This window comes from Pithys albifrons, chromosome Z (genome assembly GCF_047495875.1).
Source record: "Pithys albifrons albifrons isolate INPA30051 chromosome Z, PitAlb_v1, whole genome shotgun sequence".
Taxonomy (NCBI): Eukaryota; Metazoa; Chordata; class Aves; order Passeriformes; family Thamnophilidae; genus Pithys; species Pithys albifrons.
The window spans coordinates 8,869,516-8,877,984 of NC_092497.1; positions in this window are offsets into that span (position 1 = coordinate 8,869,516).

An 8,469-nucleotide genomic window follows, 5' to 3' on the forward strand; every position below is an offset into this window, starting at 1 on the left:
TTTATTACTATTGGGGGGAGACAATTACAGCTTTAATTACAGCTGTAAACAAAGTTTCACAAGCTTTGTGACAAACATGTCTGCAACTCCATAATCTGTGTGGATTTAATCAGTATTATTAGCTTTCTTTCATCATGACTTGGCAATCCTTTGATAATCGAGATGGTTGTTTGATGTGCAGCACAAAACAGCAAAGGCTGAGAGCTCTTGGGATGCTGTAATCAGATGGTGTGATGCCAGCTGGAATGTGTCTCCAAAAATCAGAATCACAGATTCCAGCCCCAGAGCATTCGGAATAGGAGAAAATTAAACAGGGATATCAGAATCAAAGCATTGTAGACTCTCCCTTCGGGTCATGGAGTAAATATAAATGAGAAAATGGCATACTGCATTGCCAAATCTTCCAGAGAACAGCTAAAGGAATAAACTGATGGAGGCTTGGGAATACAGACCTTCACTCCAAGTATTTGTCCTGAGGAACTTCTTCACTGGAAGGGTGGTGAGGCATTGGAAGGGGCTGCCCAGGAAGCTGGTCAAGTCAGTGCCCCTGAAGTGTCCGGGGAATGACTGGACATGGTTCTGAGTGCCTTCTTTCTACTTCACAAGGTGGTGGTTGGTCACTGGCTTGACTCCATCTTGGAGATCTTTTCCAAACTAAATGATTCTGTGATTCAGTATGTCAAGCTTGGAGAGGAGACCATGCACGAAACACAGCAAAGGTTTGACCAGGCCTGGCAAGCAAATTCTACCTAGTGCTGTTACAAGGATTTGCAAACTCTTTGGTTTTCCAGCCACTAACAAACAGCCCAGTGCAGCTGCAAATCCCTGTTTAAGCCTAGTGCGAGATTGCTTTTCTCAGTCCCCTACTGCAGTCACAGCTGGGAGTGGAGGAAACCTCTTGTTTGAAGAATATCACCCTGTTCCTGGTTCAAGAGTCTGCTCTACTTCTATGTTAGTCAGAAATGAAAACCACCTCAGGCTGCAGAGTGTATTCCTTCTTGCTGATGCTGTTGTCCAGTTTCCACACTACCAACTCTTCTTCCTCAGGCTCACCGGACAATTAGTCTGACTAAGCTGAAGGTCAGAGTAGTTTTTTGCTACTTATTCCAAAGTTTTTATGTGCTTTGTGCTTGTTTTCCCACCTGTTACATTACTTGGTCTGATAAAATACTGCTGGTCTCTACGAACTGTTCTCACAGCCCTAACCCTGAGGGCACCTGCATCAACAGCACTGCCTTTCTCCAAAACATAGTCCAGCCAGTTACACACAGGCTCTGTAAGGCAGAGGATCTGCATGGAGAAACCAACCAAGCTTTACTTTCAGATTTGAGTTTGCAGGCAATCTGTGTAGAAGCTCAGACAATCAGGGGGCTGATCTGTCTGTCTGAAACAGCAACAGCTTGTGCTGGGTGTGGAGCCAACCAAGGATTGTTGGTAATAACACACTGTGAGAACAAGCAGGATGTCCTTGTGGCTCCTGGAGAACCCAACACAGAACAGAACAAGGGCAGATCAAGAAGCAGGAAAGGACTATAGGGCGATATTGAGACTACTGAAGACCCTGAAGGCCTCTGACCCATTGCCTGAAAGGTCTGGAAGAAGACACTGCACATGAGCATAAATTTGCATAGAAAGTGAGAAACTTACCTCCCGGGCAGAGAAAACTTTGCTTCCTTCCTCCCTCCCTCCTCCCTCATAGAATCATAGAATCAATTGGGTTGGAAAAGACCTCCGAGATCATCAAGTCCAACCCTTGGTCCAACTCCAGTCCCTTTACCAGATCATGGCACTCAGTGCCACAGCCAATCTCAGGTTAAAAACCTCCAGGGATGGGGAATCCACCCCCTCTCTGGGCAACCCATTCCAATGCCTGATTACTCTCTCTGGAAAGAATTTTTTTCTGATCTCCAACTTCAATTTCCCCTGGCAGAGCTTGAGCCCGTGCCCCCTTGTTCTATTGCTGAGAGGCTGGGAGAAGAGACCAACCCCCACCTGGCCAGAACTTCCCTTCAGGGAGTTCCAGACAGTGCTGAGGTCACCTCTGAGCCTCCTCTTCTCCAGGCTAAACACCCCCAGCTCCCTCAGCCTCTCCCCACAGCACTTGTGCTCCAGTCCCTTCCCCAGCCTTGTTGCTCTTCTCTGGACCCGCTCCAGCCCCTCAATCTCTTTCCTGAACTGAGGGACCCAGAACTGAACACAGCACTCAAGGTGTGACCTCACCAACACAGAGTACAGGGGAAGGGTCACTGCCCTGGGCCTGCTGGCCACGCTATTTTTGATACAGGACAGGATCCCATTGGCCTTCTTGGCCACCTGGACACACTGTTGGCTCCTTTCCAGCCTCCTGTCAATCCAAAACCCCCGGTCCCTTTCTACTTCCCTCCCTTCCCTCCTTTCTTCCTCCCTCCCTTCCTTCCTTCCCTTCCTTTCTCTCTTTAATTCATCTCTCTCTCTCTCTCTCTCTCTCTCTCTCTCTCTCTCTCTCTCTCTCTCTCTCTCTCTTCTCGCTCTCGCTCTCGCTCTCGCTCTCGCTCTCTCTCTCGCCCCTCCCTTTCATCCTACTCCCTTTCATCCTACCCCTCTATCCAAAACCCACTGCCATGTGCTTAGGGAGGTCGGGGACTAACAGCAATTTCCATGCTGTTATTTACTGATAGAACTTTGTAAGACTTTGTGAGCCCTCTGGCTTTTGTCATTCCTTTCAACCACAAGCATCAACAAATCTTGGGTGCTCCCTTCCCCTGAAGGGTGGGACTCTACAATTTGGAATTCTCTCTAGTTACAGTGAAACAATTGAAAATCTCGGATGCATCAGTGGAGTTCTCTCAAGAGGACTGTCACAAGGATTTGGTAACAAGAGATGTTATCCTTGGGCATGGCAGAGAGTTGTGCTGCATGCAGGCATGAGGTGAAACTCATGAAGATGTTGCCTAGAAAAGGGATCCAGTGTGCTAAACTATGTTGATATGCCCACACAGGCAGGGCTTCAGCATCAGTTGTGCTTGGAAGGGTTGCCATTTCCATTGTGGAGGCAAGCCCTTCTGCTAGAGATGTCATTCATGGTGTCCAAGGCATGAAGGATAATGACATCATTGTGTTCAGCCTTCATAAAGCCCAGGCCATTAAAATTCCTGACATCCACGGGCTGTGTTAGTCTGTCATGTCTCAGCATCATCCTGGGAATTTGTGTTGGGCTGCTTGATCATTCCTAGGGATCAGTGTGTGCCTGGAGACAGACCCTTTTCAGTAGGTGGTGCCTTCAGCCCTTGATCCAAGTTTTCTCACCCTATAACTTGGCTGTATGAAAAAGGTGATGCATTTTCATGTGACCAGAATCTGAAATCGCTCTGCAGAACCACCTTAACCCAACTGTTATTTTCCATTTCTCCAAGCTTTTCCAGCAAACAGTTTATCTGCAGTGACTTTGTACTTATTTCCAGATTGCTGAGATGGTTCAACATGTCTGAACCCGATACTGATCCAGCAGAGCCTTGCTTAAACATCTGTTTGGAGAGGATGCTGGCACTGGTTAATCTGTGTGCTCTGCTAATGGTGAGTGCGGGGTTTGTTCTGTCATGCTCCCTGATCTCATTCTGTGACATGCCCACTGTGCCTCTACCAGCCAAACAATTTTAAGAATTAAACAGGCTTCTGTTAAACAGAGTTAGGTTCCACACAACTCTTGTTTGGCATTAGATGTATATCTAGCTGTGAATTATCTGTTCAGTCCCTTACCAGTTTTCCATTATTTTGTCAGCAACATCAAAGAAAGAAGTCCAGAGGTATGTGGTCACTTAGTGTCCTTCTCTAACAGTGCCATGCTTCCAGCCCCTTAAAAATTCCAAAGATTGAAATCATCTCCATGAAGGCAGACGTTTGCCTGGCCAGCTCTTAAAGAGCTTGGGGCATCAGAGTTGGAGTAGATGATCCCTGAAGGTCCTTTAAACATCCTTGCACTGTGTTGCACAGGGACTCTCCCAGCGCTTTATCGGCTGGATTTTAACAGGCCTGATGGAATCTCAACCTCCCTTACTCCAGGTATATAAATATTACTGTAATTAATGTTAATAAACTAAGAGTATTGTAAAGTGATAGTTGGATTTGTACTATTTTCTGTTTTTCCCCAAACTTTATCTTGAGATAAACTACAAGCATTTTTATTCTGTGATATGTTTTAGGAGAATGTTTTGAATAGCATGTCCAAAGATATTTGCCAACTCTGGTTAAATGTCAGTCATCTGTTTTCAATTTTAAAAGGGCTGTTTGTAGATGCAGCAACTGGTAATGGCAGGAAAAAACCAGTGAGTTTGGGAGACACCAGAGAAGTGCAGGCTGGTCAGCCTCCCCTCAGCCCTGCAGTGGTGGTAGAGCAAATAGTACTGAAAGCCTCAAACTTAGGGCAGCAGTCACTGTGGATTTACACTGGGGAGGTCGTGTCTGTCTGACCTGGTCACCTTCTCTGATGAAATGACTGCCTTGGTAGATGAGGGGAGAGAAGGGGCAGAGCTGCTGAGTGCAAGGGTTGTGGTCACTGGCACAAAGTCCAGCTGGTGGTGTGATTGTGGTCCTGGGGCAATACTGTTGAATATCTTCATTAATGACATTAGTAACAGTGGGACAGAGTGCAGCAAGCTCACAGAGGACACAAAACCAGGAGTGGCTGACAGACCAGATGGTTGTGGTGCCGTTCAGAGGGACCTCAACAGGCTGAGGCCAACATGAAGTTCAACAAAGGGAACTGTGAAGTTGTGCACCTGGGAAGGGATTACTACATATGCCAGTTTAGGGCCAACCATCTGTAAAGCAGCTTGGCAGAGAAAGACATGGAAGGTCTGGTGTACAGTGGAACATGAGCCAGCCCTGTGCCCTTCAATCAAAGGCAAGCATCCTGGAGAGTGCTGCTGGCAACTTGAGGGAGGCAATCCTTCCCTTCCTTCCACCACTTCAGCACTGATGAGACACATCTGGTGGGCTGTGTCCCCTTTGGGCTCCACAATGCAAGAAAGACATAGACATACTGGAGGGAGTCCAGTGAAGGATCACAGAGATGATTAAGGGTCTGGAGTATTTGACATACAGATCAGGCAGAGAGAGCTGTGATTGTTTAAGTTAGAGAAGAGAGGCTCAGGGATTTTATCAGTTCTTCACCTTAAGGGAGTAACTAAAGCAGATGAAGCCAGACTTCTCAGTGCCGCCCAGTGATGAGCCACAAATTGTAAAACAGGAAATTGCAATTATACATGGAACTTTTTACTGTGAGCATGGTCAAACTTGGGCACAGGCTGCCTGGAGTGGTTTGGACAGCCTGATCTCCAAAGATCCCTTTTAGCCTCATTTGTTCTACCATTCAGAGAGTGCAGGCGCCTGGTGTTCAGGGTATGACTTGATCCCTCTGATCATTTATGGTTCCAAGAATGTGTTACTGAGCTGAGAAAGAGAGGTGACAAGGAAATCCATGACATACAACCCAGACTCTTCCATGTAGTCACTTTCTATTGCTCAATGCAGAACATTCAAGCTCCAGATGTTTCTCTTCCCCTTAAGCAACAAGTTGAGCAGCCCAGAGAACAGGGCTAAATGTTTTCTCTAAAACAAAATGCACTCAAAGTGCAACAGCAGCAGCCTACAAGAGAATAGGGACAATGGTTTTTTTTGGAGACAAAGCTTATTTGTACTGGTAAAAAGCTGAAGTTGGCTTTCTGTGATTAACAGGGAAGAGATACTCCTAAAAATAAACATGGCAAATCATCATGACTCCTAGAATTTATTTCCATTTCGTCACATTTTTTTCAGTTGTCTAAAATCTGTGAAATTTCTGCTGTAGTTGAGTCTGTGTTCTTCACTTTAAATGGGCACTAGACACTGCACTGGGTCTGTAGAAAGAAGAAACCACTGGAACAGCAAAACCTTTGACAACACAAGTGAACAAAACCCACAGGCACAGATTACAGGGGCTGCTACAAATCCTTCTGCTGACGCTTCAGCATCCCTGGAGCATGACCCTCGCTCTGTTTATGTCTTTGGCACAAACAGTTTGAGCAAATGTCCAGCTGACCTTTTGACCTCAGCTCTGCACTTGAGGCCTGTGGCTTCTCTCTCACATCTCCCAGCTCATGCTACACCTTAACAAAGAAGGAACAGTGAGACACTCCACGTGGGCAGCACTTCGGAGCAGCTGACCTGCAGATCCCACATGCCATGATGGCCACATGGTCCCCTGAGCCTCACGGGGGGCTGAAACCCTCCTGCCATTTGTTCTTTCAGATGAGGAGGCTTAAGGGGGACTGAGGAAGTTGGCAGACAATCACAGAGATTCTTCTTTTCTTAAACACTGTGAACCTTCTCACTTTCAATTCCTGAAAGATTGGGCCACCCTTGCCCAAGAAACAAGTCAAGCACTGTGTCCCTGGTATCTCTTAATTAATTAATTAATTTACTGGACCATGAAAGCATTTGGCACTGGGAAAGACTATCCCAATCCTCCATTCAGAAACAGTGAGTACAGCTATGGCTAGGAAGGACTAACAGAAGAGTGTGGGACTCTTCCCTGGTTTGGCTTCCTTGTTCTGCAGCAGTGGTGCCACCACCTGGCAAGAGCTGAGGCTCCAAGTCACAGAGATCAAACCCAAAATACACCCAAGAGGGGAAGTGATGACAGCCAAGCAAACCTGCAGCAGCTGGGCTGGGAGGTGGAGGCAGGCAGCAGATTGAGTGTTGAAAGGGATAATGTCCACTGCCACGTGTTTGTGGCGTACAGTGAAAGTCAGTGACAGTGTGGTCCTGCTGCAGGCTCCAGGCCAAGGACTGCAATGGATCCCATCTTGGATCCACAGGCAGGAATGACGATGGCACACATGCACATGCCAGGCATGGCCCGTGAGAAAGCACTGAGGGAACCTGGACTGCTTGGTGCAAGGAGTGAAGAGCATGGCCATGAAATAGCTAAAAATCCCTTCCAAAAAGAAAGGGTGTGTGCTGCCTCACAGAAGGGAACAAAGTGCTTATTCTGCAATGTGAATGGGAAAGCAAGGGGACTGCAAGACAGGTGAGGGGACAAAACAGATGAGTGCTATAATTAGATCCCAGGGGAGTATTTGGACTACTTATTGCTGAGATTGAAGCTGGACACACATGTAAGAGGAGCTCAATGAGTGTCAACTGCCTCGGTATTTCATGAGGTCTTTTTTGGTCCTGTAAGTCAGCTGACAGGCCCACCCCATGTGACTGCTGTACTCAGTGAACATCTGAGGAGGTGGGGAGTTGGTAACCCTGGTTGCCAGAGCCCTCTCTAACCCCTTGTCCTCTGCAAATCTCCAGGGCCAGGGGCTTTTTTTTTTTTATTTTGTACCTTTCAGCTTTCAAACAGTTCTGTTATAAGGCTCAGTGGAACTACAGTATGGTGTTCTTACACCTTTTTAGACTCTCCTCTTCCAGCATCCACACACACCAGCAATGCCTGGTACGGGGAGCAGAGATGGTGCAGTTGGAAAGGTGGTCTCCCACAGCTCGCTTTTAAAACTGCAGTTTGTCCATGACCACGGGAACGAGCCCCTCAGGATGAGGCCAAGGGGGAAGGTGGGGATGCAAAAGCTGACAACAGGCACATGATTTTAACCTCCAGCATAAAACTTAGATCTCTTAAGGACATTCCTTCTCTCAAAAAATAACTTTTCCAATTATAGGCAGTGAAATAGGACAGTTGTACAGAGGCCTCACTGTCCTGTGCAGTGAAAATAATGTGGAAGTGCTACAGTTTGGGATGCAAAGTTTCCTGAAACACTTAGTCCTATAGCTGACTGTCTGGCTACAGTATCTGTACTGTCCAAGGAAACTTGCCTCAGAACAAATGCGGTAGGAGATGAAGAGAACAGGAAGAAGATACTTTGAAATGTAACAGTCCAATTCTGCTACTAGACAGATTTCCTATGAGGTAAGGAGGGGTACTGCAGCTGTACAGAGAACAAGGACGGATGTTTGAGTCATAAAAAATGAAGAATACGCTGACAATCTGTACTCAAGATATCAATCCACTCTCTGGTGAAGGAAAAACAAAAGTTCACTTGTGTTTCCCTTGAATCGGTCATGTCCACACAGAGGCTGGAATGTTGCAGTCAGAAACCCAAGCCCATTTGCTCTCAGACGGCCCTGGATTTACTTGCCATGGGATGATGACCAAATAAAGGAAACCATCAGCCCAGCCAACACACTATACAAATACATTTTATTTAGAGATATCCATAGTAGGATGCACAAATACTTTTTGTTCACCAATTTTCAGGTCACGCAACTTCAAGTAGTGGAAAAAACCAACTGCAGTTAATTACAATTATCTATATAACAAGGCAGTAGTAAAAGATCCCTTTATTAGACTACAGCATGATTAACAACATCCAGATGAGAATGTACAGCTCTAGGTATTCTGAAAGTGCATGGGGCATTGCCACATACACTAACATGCTTTTTCAAAGA